At 40.8% G+C, this 14,131-nt stretch overlaps 6 non-coding genes across 6 annotated transcripts; all 6 read right to left on the bottom strand.

Annotated features, from left to right (window-relative positions):
• Positions 1-49: 49 nt before the first annotated feature.
• Positions 50-122, bottom strand: trnar-acg (transfer RNA arginine (anticodon ACG)). The gene has a single exon. It is a non-coding gene; the product is annotated as a tRNA-Arg (tRNA).
• A 997-nt stretch (positions 123-1,119) lies between these two features.
• On the bottom strand, positions 1,120-1,192 carry trnar-acg (transfer RNA arginine (anticodon ACG)). Its single transcript has one exon. It is a non-coding gene; the product is annotated as a tRNA-Arg (tRNA).
• A 7,616-nt stretch (positions 1,193-8,808) lies between these two features.
• On the bottom strand, positions 8,809-8,881 carry trnar-acg (transfer RNA arginine (anticodon ACG)). The gene has a single exon. It is a non-coding gene; the product is annotated as a tRNA-Arg (tRNA).
• A 1,589-nt stretch (positions 8,882-10,470) lies between these two features.
• On the bottom strand, positions 10,471-10,543 carry trnar-acg (transfer RNA arginine (anticodon ACG)). Its single transcript has one exon. It is a non-coding gene; the product is annotated as a tRNA-Arg (tRNA).
• Positions 10,544-11,537: 994 nt separating this feature from the next.
• trnar-acg (transfer RNA arginine (anticodon ACG)) lies at positions 11,538-11,610 on the bottom strand. Its single transcript has one exon. It is a non-coding gene; the product is annotated as a tRNA-Arg (tRNA).
• A 994-nt stretch (positions 11,611-12,604) lies between these two features.
• trnar-acg (transfer RNA arginine (anticodon ACG)) lies at positions 12,605-12,677 on the bottom strand. The gene has a single exon. It is a non-coding gene; the product is annotated as a tRNA-Arg (tRNA).
• Positions 12,678-14,131: the final 1,454 nt, after the last annotated feature.

Here is a 14,131-nt window from a genome sequence, read left to right as displayed (position 1 = left end):
TCAAATAAGTGTTGGCTATGCCAGAACATGCTAGGGAAGACAAAACTACCGAGCCAGCCAGGAGTCGAACCTAGAATCTTCTGATCCGTAGTCAGACGCGTTATCCATTGCGCCACTGGCCCTACAAATAAGAGAGAGTGGGCGGGGCATCGGGCTGTGGTCATTCCAACCCAAAACAAAGAGGTTTACTGTATTTGTGTTGTATTAAACACTGAAGGATTGCCTGCTACCATCCATCCATCCATTATCTATACCCGCTTTTATCCTTTGCAGGGTCACGGGGGTCTGCTGAAGCCTATCCCAGCTAATTTCAGGCAAGGGTACACCCAGGACAGGTTGCCAGTCCACCACTGGGCCACATAGATAAACAGACAACCAGACACACTCACACCAACAGGCAATTTATAATCACTAGATAACCTACTACACATGTTGTTGGACTTTGAGAGGAAGCCGGAGTACCCGGAGAGAACCCACACAAGCACGGGGAAAACAGACTAACTCCACACAGAAAGACCCTTGCCGGGCCACGGAGTCAAACTGGGCACCTTCTCACTGTGAGGCAACAGTGCTAACCACTAAGCAACCATGTTATCCTCTCAAAAACAAAAATGTGTAATAAAACAAATGAGGTGCTAGAAATAAAGGCTAATTCTTCTGCCATCAACATATCCTAAATTTGACCTGGGATTGTGTCTAATAACTAGTATTTACCAAGATTTGCTAAATATTTCACATATTTAGCTAAATCAACTGGGACAATCCAAACCCAGAGACTACCCAAAGTGAAAACATTTAGGCTATATGTGAACAAGCTTTACAAATATATAAAAATGAGTATGTAGCAATATGACAACGGTAACAGCTCAAATGAATAAAATGGAGGGTAGGCATAACTCTAACCCAAATTCAATGTTGATGGCAAAATAATGAAACTGTTTCTTATATCTCATTTGTTTTATTCTTAACTTATGTTAGCTGGCTTTAATGTGTGCATTCAAAGTCTTTTACTTTCCGTATTTTGTGGGGGAAACAGACATTGTTTTCATAGACAATATGACAGGATAATCTCAAATAAGTGTTGGCTATGCCAGAACATGCTAGGGAAGACAAAACTACCGAACCAGCCAGGAGTCGAACCTAGAATCTTCTGATCCGTAGTCAGACGCGTTATCCATTGCGCCACTGGCCCTACAAATAAGAGAGAGTGGGCGGGGCATCCGGCTGTGGTCGTTCCAACCCAAAACAAAGAGGTTTACTGTATTTGTGTTGTATTAAACAGTGAAGGAGTGCCTGCTACCATCCATCCATCCATTATCTATACCCGCTTTTATCCTTTGCAGGGTCACGGGGGTCTGCTGAAGCCTATTGTTGTGATCAAATTCAATCACCCCGGGTTCTTTAATTGAGCTGGAAAAGGTAAATAAAAAGACACAAGACTGGGATAGAATTAAAGTAGGCCTCATGAGGGAGATCGGCAGAGCAGAGCCCCTGCAGCCTGCTTGGTCAATCGTCCCGCCAGATCTGCCGGTCTCTGTCTTGAGAACACATTTTATTACACTTGAGAAAGGGGTGGCTTGGGGCCCCCCTTAGTTTATTGCTGGGGGCCTCTCTTATCTCGTGCCTGTTACAGCATGGTACTTTCAGTGAAAAGACAGAAGAATGCACCTTAGTTTCAATACAGACACATTTAGTTAATCAGCACATGCAGTTTACATATTCAGTTTGATTTTAAACTATTCTTTATATAATCAATCATAACAATATCCCCCTTTTGATCTCTAATCAGAGATCACCCTATGTAACTTCTTTTTCTTTATTGTTCCTCTTCAGGAGTCAGAGGTCGACTATTCTGATCACCCGGTGGACCCTGCTCAGGGGATTATTCTGCCCCTTTCTTGAGAGCTAAGGTCTTTTATAAACGCTGCTGATCCAGATCCAGCCGGATCTGGGGTCCTAATCTTCGTGGGGGGGTCCGGTGTTGCCCACTGCGATCAGTGACACCACGTGTCACCTTTCCTGTGGAGTCGGATGACGTGGGAGGTCCGTTCTGGGTCCTGTCCACCTTGGCTCCGACCACTGTCTCTTGATGACTCACAGGGGAACCCATTCTGTCTGTGAGGTCTGTGTCTGTCCGTCCGTCTCCGACCTGTTTGGAGTAAGCAGATACCAAACTTTGCAGTTCGGAGAAGTGAGCTTTCTGACCAAATTGTTATTCGTCAGTCTCCTTCAAGTAGGGCGCATTCTGCGGCCCTAGAAAAAATTGTCCAGTCTGTAGTTCGTACGGGTCAGTCCGTGGCCCGCGTCCACCCATGTCATTTTGGTCTGTGCACAGATTTTTGCCAATTTAGTCTTCATATTCGCATGTCCCATCCAGCGTTTCCCAAACGCCTTCCTGATGTCACCCACTCCACAATACTCAACTCCAGATGATTCAATACATTATCCTACAATTTCCTACAGATAGGTGTGGAGCAATAATTGCTTATTCATGAACATTACTGATTTCTTTCCCTTTGGGCACTGTATGTACACCCACGTCAACAATCCAGACATGCAAATTACTCTGTTAAATCCTTTACGCGTTGAGGGGGGTACTTAGTATTGTCCACACGATTAACATTTCCTTTATAGAAAAGTGACATTTCTACGTAACAAAAAGTAAAAACCATTCACTCTCATGAAACTATGGCATATTTGCCCCAAAATACTGGTTGATGATCAAATGAATTATTACAATAACTGAAAAACATATTCCTTCTTGTTAAGCTCCTCCGTAGTTCACTATTGAATGTTACATAAAGACATATCTTCGTACAGAATAAAGTTGAAAATTATCTGCCTCCGGGGCTAAACACTGACATGTTTTCCTGGAATGTTCAATGAAACAACCTTTCTTGTATCACATAACAACAGCCATGTGATTCAAAATTTACTTGACAATGAGCTTTCTAAGGTGGATATTTGGATCAAAAATGAACAAAACCTCTATTAATATTAAGAAAACAAATTATATATCATTCAGTTTTAATAAAGAAACAAAAGAATACGGAAAATCTGGCCTTTCAGATCCAAATAAATGATAAAGAAATAAAGAAAGTAAACTCTACAAAGTTCCTTGGAGTCCTCATTGATGACTCTAATCGTCATATAGATCACTTTTGTAAAACTAAATATCTAAGAATCCAAAAAATGCGGTCTGCTTTTCAAACCGAGACGCCTGCTTCCACGCTCTGCTCTTCTTATTCTTTATAAACCTTTGTTTAGAGAACATCTAAATTCCTGTACTATTATTTACTGTAATACTTATCCCAGCTATCTAAAAAATGTTGACCTTTTACAAAAAAGAAAAATTACTCGTGCCATCTCCTGGACTGAATTTAATTCATCTAATCGCCATCTGTTTGCCCATTCTGGTATTCTTTACCTTAAAGAATAAAACTACTCCCCTAATGCTTGTACAATATATCAGGTGGTCTCAGGTTTAACTCTACTCATTCCAATCTCCGTTTCCCATCTCAAGGCCACTTACTATTTATATTTCTTATTAAGAGCTGTCTTTACCATGTCTACCTCTATACTGTTACACCTTTCACTTTTTTAATCGTATATATTTTAATACGTGCCACACTTTTATCTACCGTACATTTGTTATTTACTGTTGCTACTTTTAAATCTGAGTGGAAAGCGAAATAGCCGGAGTCTAATTCCTTGGGCAATATTCAAACTTGACCAATAAATCTGATTCTGATTCTGATTCTAATTCCTACTTTCCTTCTAGCATCTACTGTTACCCATGTTTCGTCTTCCTCGTTTACTATCGCATATGCTAATTGCAACCCTTTGTTCCAGTATCTAAAACAGTATCCGTCTACAAACAAATTAATCGCTTTGTCAAATGGTGTTTTCACTAAGTCTTCCCTGACTTTATCGTCACAAACGATTCTTTGCATGCACTTGTGTGGTTTTCCCCTATGATATCCTTCGTGTGTGTACGAAATATTTGATGCTTCATTTTCTTAATTTCTTTTGATTAATTTCTTTTAACAGCTACATGCTGTATACATGTAGGGTCGTGTTTACACGTCATATAATTACCAACCTTACTCCCCCTTTTGAAACAGGATCACTTGTTGATGATCCTGTTACAGAAAAACTTTAAATCCTAACACCTAGTTGTTTCACCATGTCGTACAACTATTGGGTGGTGATAATAATTTTGCTTTGGAGGCTTTAAATCTTTAGCCTGATGGCCTAGACGCAAAGCCAATGATACATGAGGGCAGGCCTTTTGATAATTTCATACCACCTTAGTCGTGTCATAATGTGAGTGCAAGGCATCATGTTACCATTAGGTGTATCGTAAAATAATGTGATATGTAAAGGATTGGGGGAACAAGCGTAAGGACACCAGGTGTCGACTCAGGGGCGCCACTGTTGATAGACCGTATATCGGGCCAGGAGTAACCAATGTTTCTGGTTCAAACAAAGTCCACATACTGTATTTCTGCAGCCAGACCTGGCTGAGGAGATAACATGCATTGTCCGCTGGATGGATAACCGACGCATTGTTTTGTACCTCCGTCCAGAAAGGTTAGCGTCCAACCATCCGGACCACACTGAATCATCACCCCCAAGTGATCAGTTGGTCTGTCCCCATCAGGTCACAAGGAGCTTGCGGTGATACGAGAAAAAAATGTCTCAGGGTTTGCGTCTCACCCTCATCCTGAGGGGGCATGTGAATGGTAAAGTCTGTTTTTTCTCCGAAGCAGCCAGTCCCCTGTTGTCTCTTTGTGGGGCGCGTCTTTTCCTGGGTCTCTATGGCAACCCCCTCGCCAAACCCCCGGGCCTCCCCCTTTTGTCCACCCATCCTTCGTGTGTGGAATGGCATGTGGGTTTGGGTGCTCAAGGTGGTTCATAAAATTTGTGTGTGTTTAATGCTGATTTACTAACAGTATCTCTTGGCTTGACCTCAGCCACGACCCTGCGCCTGGCGCTGAAAGTTTCCCATCCTTTTTTTTTTTTTTTTTTTTTTTTCACCCGACATGTTTACGACAATGGTTTTAGTGGAGAAAAGGGAGTCTTTTTGCTTTTTACGACTGGTCTGTACCGTACCCCTACATTCCTTCGTTATCTTTTCCGACCCTCTTGTCTTATCCTAGTGGCTTTTCAATTTTCACTGACTTTAAATTCCCTAGTAAACTTTTTTTTGCGTCCGTAGGCTTCTTTCTCGTTCATATTAATCCGAATTTATTTAAAGGTCCTTGATTCACTAATGGAGGACTAACTAATGCTTGTCAATAGAAAATAATCTTATAAAATCTACCAAACTATACTAAAAGATATAATAAGACCTAACCGCAGGTTATTTATAAAAAGTTATTACATGAAAATAAACACAATATAAAAGGAAACTTGAGTTATCCTGAACAACCTACCGGTAATTAAACAAGGATAATGGTGTGAATCAGAACATAAAGCAAACTATTATAGACAAGCCCTACTCATATTTATTTTTCCTCTCTCAACAACAGTTACAGTAAACAGAAAGTGACAAACCCTGTTCAAAAATGTAAAAGTAAATTATCCACTGACTGTCCTAATATTAATAACCGTAGTATAGTCCTAAATAACATTGTAAAACCTCTAACGCATATCTGTAACTTATCATTTCAATCTGGTCCTTTCCTAAATAAAATAAAACTTGCAAAAGCACTTCCACTTCCCAAAAAATGAGGGTAACCTCAACTATACAAATTACAGACAGAATTACATCCTCCCACTATCACAGGTTCCAAAATCTGTATTCATCAACTCCTTTATATCAACTAAGACGTTTTATTATGTATTATTATGCCCTCACTTGAAACTTAAAGAACGTGAGCCGCCCCTAACCAATTCACCATATTTCGCTGAGGGGGAGCGCTCCAGTACACAGACAAACGTTCTTGACCTAAACAAACAAACTCCCAAAAAGTCCTCTCTCGAAGCTCATCAAATAAAAAAGTCTTCTTTATTAGACACAGAATGCATCATTTAAGGAAGCTCATTGTTAATGTTATCTTAAAAAAATGTCAACAGAGAAGCTGAAGCTCATGTATTTTTAACAGATAAAAAGTCTCCTTTATAGACACAGAATGTATCATTTAAAGAAGCTCATTGTTCATATTATTTTAACCAAGTCAACAGAGAGAGGCTCATATGAATTTAAACCTTTACTTCTTAACATTTTATCTTATAATATCCAAATATATTCTAAAATTTGTCACCTATTCAACCCCTAAATAAGATTATTATCAACATAATCTCTAGCTTTTTTAAAGCTTTACTGGTTATCTGTGCTGCCGAAAGACCCAAACAGCCCCTCCTCCTTCCATCGGAGCAACAGTCTGCATCTCTGCTTCTCTGCATCTCCAAGCACCATAAAATCTGCTAACGATCAAAGCAGGTCATGATCTGACAGAGGACTTTTACGACCATTGCATTTGAACCTGCAACTTCCAAAATCTCTCTTTTACCTTTTTCCCCATTTTAAAACCAACTACGAAGTCAATTAAATCATACTTTTCTTTCTCTTAAAATGACAGAATATATTTCAACTGTTCACAAAATGTCATGAACATAACGTACAATGCACAAAGGCACACACACACATTATCTCTCACACACACACACTTACACCCTATCTCTGTCTCTCACTCTCTCTCTCTCCCTCTGTCTCTCACACACACATCTACACATACACACCCCAGCACACACACATAATCACAGCCCCTCCTCTCTCATAGCAAGGCGAGCAGCCACTGCTTAATTTTTTACATATATTCCACAATATTACCATCTCTATTTATTCTATTTTTCATGTCAACATAGATGTTACAGTATCTTCACGAAGCCAAATTCCCTCAACATTTAAAGTTTCTCGGGCATTTTAAAACATCTCTACAGTTTCCAAAATCCTATTCCATCCTCCATGCATACCATCAACTTTTTACTGTAAGTTTCTTTGGCAGCTTCTTAGAATTTGGGTGGTCTCAATCCCGGGATTCCAACCCAGCAAAATCCGTGCACTCGTCAGTGTCACGGGGGGGCAGCCACGCCCGAGACTTCAGAATGTCTACGGTAACAGGATTCTCCCATAATCCTGTCCCTCTAAAGGGCCTAACCCCGACATCCTCGGACTCTAACCGTTAATAAACCCTTTCTAATAACATCCTGGGACTTAAACCCTTAACAAATATTCCTCTTAACTTCTATTCCAGTTTTTTGTCCTTTTTTCATTAAATTTAGCAGTTGTCATTCCTTAAATTTAGCAATTCTTAATTCAGCAGTTATCATTCCTTAAATTTAGCAGTTATTAAATTCAGCAGTTATCATTCCTTAAATTTAGCAGTTATTAAATTCAGCAGCTGGGTGTTTACTTAAGACTTTGGACACGGTCTTGATTTGAGTATATCCAATGCAGATAAACGGTCTGCTTACCCTGAATTTGCCGCGCGGGCCGTGTCCTCGCCTTTTTCCGCAACCAGCTGTTTTTTTTTTTTTTTCATAATTACCTCTTTCCTGTTTCTCAATCCCGGACGAGCCCCCAAATTGTTGTGATCAAATTCAATCACCCCGGGTTCTTTAATTGAGCTGGAAAAGGTAAATAAAAAGACACAAGACTGGGATAGAATTAAAGTAGGCCTCATGAGGGAGATCGGCAGAGCAGAGCCCCTGCAGCCTGCTTGGTCAATCGTCCCGCCAGATCTGCCGGTCTCTGTCTTGAGAACACATTTTATTACACTTGAGAAAGGGGTGGCTTGGGGCCCCCCTTAGTTTATTGCTGGGGGCCTCTCTTATCTCGTGCCTGTTACAGCATGGTACTTTCAGTGAAAAGACAGAAGAATGCACCTTAGTTTCAATACAGACACATTTAGTTAATCAGCACATGCAGTTTACATATTCAGTTTGATTTTAAACTATTCTTTATATAATCAATCATAACACTATCCCAGCTAATTTCAGGCAAGGGTACACCCAGGACAGGTTGCCAGTCCACCACTGGGCCACATAGATAAACAGACAACCAGACACACTCACACCAACAGGCAATTTATAATCATTAGATAACGTACTACACATGTTGTTGGACTTTGAGAGGAAGCCGGAGTACCCGGAGAGAACCCACACAAGCACGGGGAAAACAGACTAACTCCACACAGAAAGACCCTTGCCGGGCCACGGAGTCAAACTTGGCACCTTCTCACTGTGAGGCAACAGTGCTAACCACTAAGCGACCATGTTATCCTCTCAAAAACAAAAATGTGTAATAAAACAAATGAGATGCTAAAAATAAAGGTTCATTCTTCTGCCATCAACATATCCTAAATTTGACCTGGGATTGTGTCTAATAACTAGTATTTACCAAGATTTGCTAAATATTTCACATATTTAGCTAAATCAACGGGGACAATCCAAACCCAGAGACTGGCCAAAGTGAAAACATGTATATGTGAACAAGCTTTACAAATATATAAAAATGAGTATGTAGCAATATGACAACGGTAACAGCTCAAATGAATAAAATGGAGGGAAGGCATAACTCTAACCCAAATTCAATGTTGATGGCAAAATAATGAAACTGTTTCTTGCATCTCATTTGTTTTATTCTTAACTTATGTCCGTCTGGCTTTAATGTGTGCATTCAAAGTCTTTTACTTTCCGTATTTTTTGGGGGAAACAGACATTGTCTTCATAGACAATATGACAGGATAATCTCAAATAAGTGTTGGCTATGCCAGAACATGCTAGGGAAGACAAAACTACCGAGCCAGCCAGGAGTCGAACCTAGAATCTTCTGATCCGTAGTCAGACGCGTTATCCATTGCGCCACTGGCCCTACAAATAAGAGAGAGTGGGCGGGGCATCCGGCTGTGGTCGTTACAACCCAAAACAAAGAGGTTTACTGTATTTGTGTTGTATTAAACAGTGAAGGATTGCCTGCTACCATCCATCCATCCATTATCTATACCCGCTTTTATCCTTTGCAGGGTCACGGGGGTCTGCTGAAGCCTATCCCAGCTGAAAAATCCGTGTTCTTTTGTCTGGTGAACCAAGAAAGACTAGTGGAATGGAATCACAGGTTAATACAACTTTTAATGATGTCAAGCACAAGGTTTTTTCCGGCCGGAGGTACATTTGTCTCCGGCCGGAGGTACACTTCTCTCATGGGTAGGAAAGAAATGCACCCAGGGGTCATCGATCCAATCTTTTTTATACTGAAAAGGAGGGTGTTCTTTGCAAATGATTTTCATTGGTTGAGCCTAAGAGACATGTCACTTCCAGCTCTACATTTCCTTTACTGTCTCCCATCTGAGGTGTCAAACCAGACCGCAGATCAGACCCCCCAATGCTAAACATCTGTTTCTGCCCATTGTCTTCTTTCAACAAATTGTATGTGTATTGCTAATTAATTTAATTGGAAGAGCCAGCTCAAGGGGAAATCACCTTAAGGTGTCACCTTTCCCCTGTGTCTTCTCCAACAATAACATGTGTATTGTATTTAACTTCTAATCTAATCTTTGTCTACCCTTAACACCAGGGGTTGGCTCCGTGTCTTAATCAATACGAGAGGTTTTGAATTCTTTGAGCTTTAACAATTTTATGAAATCCTAACACAGCTAACTTCAGGCAAGGGTACACCCGGGACAGGTTGCCAGTCCACCACTGGGCCACATAGATAAACAGACAACCAGACACACTCACACCAACAGGCAATTTATAATCATTAGATAACCTACTACACATGTTGTTGGACTTTGAGAGGAAGCCGGAGTACCCGGAGAGAACCCACACAAGCACGGGGAAAACAGACTAACTCCACACAGAAAGACCCCTGCCGGGCCACAGAGTCAAACTTGGCACCTTCTCACTGTGAGGCAACAGTGCTAACCACTAAGCGACCATGTTATCCTCTCAAAAACAAAAATGTGTAATAAAACAAATGAGATGCTAAAAATAAAGGTTCATTCTTCTGCCATCAACATATCCTAAATTTGACCTGGGATTGTGTCTAATAACTAGTATTTACCAAGATTTGCTAAATATTTCACATTTAGCTAAATCAACGGGGACAATCCAAACCCAGAGACTGGCCAAAGTGAAAACATGTATATGTGAACAAGCTTTACAAATATATAAAAATGAGTATGTAGCAATATGACAACGGTAACAGCTCAAATGAATAAAATGGAGGGTAGGCATAACTCTAACCCAAATTCAATGTTGATGGCAAAATAATGAAACTGTTTCTTATATCTCATTTGTTTTATTCTTAACTTATGTTAGCTGGCTTTAATGTGTGCATTCAAAGTCTTTTACTTTCCGTATTTTGTGGGGGAAACAGACATTGTTTTCATAGACAATATGACAGGATAATCTCAAATAAGTGTTGGCTATGCCAGAACATGCTAGGGAAGACAAAACTACCGAGCCAGCCAGGAGTCGAACCTAGAATCTTCTGATCCGTAGTCAGACGCGTTATCCATTGCGCCACTGGCCCTACAAATAAGAGAGAGTGGGCGGGGCATCCGGCTGTGGTCGTTACAACCCAAAACAAAGAGGTTTACTGTATTTGTGTTGTATTAAACAGTGAAGGAGTGCCTGCTACCATCCATCCATCCATTATCTATACCCGCTTTTATCCTTTGCAGGGTCACGGGGGTCTGCTGAAGCCTATCCCAGCTAATTTCAGGCAAGGGTACACCCAGGACAGGTTGCCAGTCCACCACTGGGCCACATAGATAAACAGACAACCAGACACACTCACACCAACAGGCAATTTATAATCATTAGATAACCTACTACACATGTTGTTGGACTTTGAGAGGAAGCCGGAGTACCCGGAGAGAACCCACACAAGCACGGGGAAAGCAGACTAACTCCACACAGAAAGACCCCATGCCGGGCCACGGAGTCAAACTTGGCACCTTCTCACTGTGAGGCAACAGTGCTAACCACTAAGCGACCATGTTATCCTCTCAAAAACAAAAATGTGTAATAAAACAAATGAGATGCTAAAAATAAAGGTTCATTCTTCTGCCATCAACATATCCTAAATTTGACCTGGGATTGTGTCTAATAACTAGTATTTACCAAGATTTGCTAAATATTTCACATATTTAGCTAAATCAACGGGGACAATCCAAACCCAGAGACTGGCCAAAGTGAAAACATGTATATGTGAACAAGCTTTACAAATATATAAAAATGAGTATGTAGCAATATGACAACGGTAACAGCTCAAATGAATAAAATGGAGGGAAGGCATAACTCTAACCCAAATTCAATGTTGATGGCAAAATAATGAAACTGTTTCTTGCATCTCATTTGTTTTATTCTTAACTTATGTCCGTCTGGCTTTAATGTGTGCATTCAAAGTCTTTTACTTTCCGTATTTTTTGGGGGAAACAGACATTGTCTTCATAGACAATATGACAGGATAATCTCAAATAAGTGTTGGCTATGCCAGAACATGCTAGGGAAGACAAAACTACCGAGCCAGCCAGGAGTCGAACCTAGAATCTTCTGATCCGTAGTCAGACGCGTTATCCATTGCGCCACTGGCCCTACAAATAAGAGAGAGTGGGCGGGGCATCCGGCTGTGGTCGTTCCAACCCAAAACAAAGAGGTTTACTGTATTTGTGTTGTATTAAACAGTGAAGGAGTGCCTGCTACCATCCATCCATCCATTATCTATACCCGCTTTTATCCTTTGCAGGGTCACGGGGGTCTGCTGAAGCCTATCCCAGCTAATTTCAGGCAAGGGTACACCCAGGACAGGTTGCCAGTCCACCACTGGGCCACATAGATAAACAGACAACCAGACACACTCACACCAACAGGCAATTTATAATCATTAGATAACGTACTACACATGTTGTTGGACTTTGAGAGGAAGCCGGAGTACCCGGAGAGAACCCACACAAGCACGGGGAAAACAGACTAACTCCACACAGAAAGACCCCATGCCGGGCCACGGAGTCAAACTTGGCACCTTCTCACTGTGAGGCAACAGTGCTAACCACTAAGCGACCATGTTATCCTCTCAAAAACAAAAATGTGTAATAAAACAAATGAGATGCTAAAAATAAAGGTTCATTCTTCTGCCATCAACATATCCTAAATTTGACCTGGGATTGTGTCTAATAACTAGTATTTACCAAGATTTGCTAAATATTTCACATATTTAGCTAAATCAACGGGGACAATCCAAACCCAGAGACTGGCCAAAGTGAAAACATGTATATGTGAACAAGCTTTACAAATATATAAAAATGAGTATGTAGCAATATGACAACGGTAACAGCTCAAATGAATAAAATGGAGGGAAGGCATAACTCTAACCCAAATTCAATGTTGATGGCAAAATAATGAAACTGTTTCTTGCATCTCATTTGTTTTATTCTTAACTTATGTCCGTCTGGCTTTAATGTGTGCATTCAAAGTCTTTTACTTTCCGTATTTTTTGGGGGAAACAGACATTGTCTTCATAGACAATATGACAGGATAATCTCAAATAAGTGTTGGCTATGCCAGAACATGCTAGGGAAGACAAAACTACCGAGCCAGCCAGGAGTCGAACCTAGAATCTTCTGATCCGTAGTCAGACGCGTTATCCATTGCGCCACTGGCCCGACAAATAAGAGAGAGTGGGCGGGGCATCCGGCTGTGGTCGTTACAACCCAAAACAAAGAGGTTTACTGTATTTGTGTTGTATTAAACAGTGAAGGATTGCCTGCTACCATCCATCCATCCATTATCTATACCCGCTTTTATCCTTTGCAGGGTCACGGGGGTCTGCTGAAGCCTATCCCAGCTGAAAAATCCGTGTTCTTTTGTCTGGTGAACCAAGAAAGACTAGTGGAATGGAATCACAGGTTAATACAACTTTTAATGATGTCAAGCACAAGGTTTTTTCCGGCCGGAGGTACATTTGTCTCCGGCCGGAGGTACACTTCTCTCATGGGTAGGAAAGAAATGCACCCAGGGGTCATCGATCCAATCTTTTTTATACTGAAAAGGAGGGTGTTCTTTGCAAATGATTTTCATTGGTTGAGCCTAAGAGACATGTCACTTCCAGCTCTACATTTCCTTTACTGTCTCCCATCTGAGGTGTCAAACCAGACCGCAGATCAGACCCCCCAATGCTAAACATCTGTTTCTGCCCATTGTCTTCTTTCAACAAATTGTATGTGTATTGCTAATTAATTTAATTGGAAGAGCCAGCTCAAGGGGAAATCACCTTAAGGTGTCACCTTTCCCCTGTGTCTTCTCCAACAATAACATGTGTATTGTATTTAACTTCTAATCTAATCTTTGTCTACCCTTAACACCAGGGGTTGGCTCCGTGTCTTAATCAATACGAGAGGTTTTGAATTCTTTGAGCTTTAACAATTTTATGAAATCCTAACACAGCTAACTTCAGGCAAGGGTACACCCGGGACAGGTTGCCAGTCCACCACTGGGCCACATAGATAAACAGACAACCAGACACACTCACACCAACAGGCAATTTATAATCATTAGATAACCTACTACACATGTTGTTGGACTTTGAGAGGAAGCCGGGGTACCCGGAGAGAACCCACACAAGCACGGGGAAAACAGACTAACTCCACACAGAAAGACCCCTGCCGGGCCACAGAGTCAAACTTGGCACCTTCTCACTGTGAGGCAACAGTGCTAACCACTAAGCGACCATGTTATCCTCTCAAAAACAAAAATGTGTAATAAAACAAATGAGATGCTAAAAATAAAGGTTCATTCTTCTGCCATCAACATATCCTAAATTTGACCTGGGATTGTGTCTAATAACTAGTATTTACCAAGATTTGCTAAATATTTCACATTTAGCTAAATCAACGGGGACAATCCAAACCCAGAGACTGGCCAAAGTGAAAACATGTATATGTGAACAAGCTTTACAAATATATAAAAATGAGTATGTAGCAATATGACAACGGTAACAGCTCAAATGAATAAAATGGAGGGAAGGCATAACTCTAACCCAAATTCAATGTTGATGGCAAAATAATGAAACTGTTTCTTGCATCTCATTTGTTTTATTCTTAACTTATGTCCGTCTGGC

The sequence above is a fragment of the Cololabis saira genome, chromosome 5, assembly GCF_033807715.1.
Source record: "Cololabis saira isolate AMF1-May2022 chromosome 5, fColSai1.1, whole genome shotgun sequence".
NCBI lineage: Eukaryota > Metazoa > Chordata > Actinopteri > Beloniformes > Belonidae > Cololabis > Cololabis saira.
This window is presented reverse-complemented; position numbering and strand designations above follow the sequence as displayed.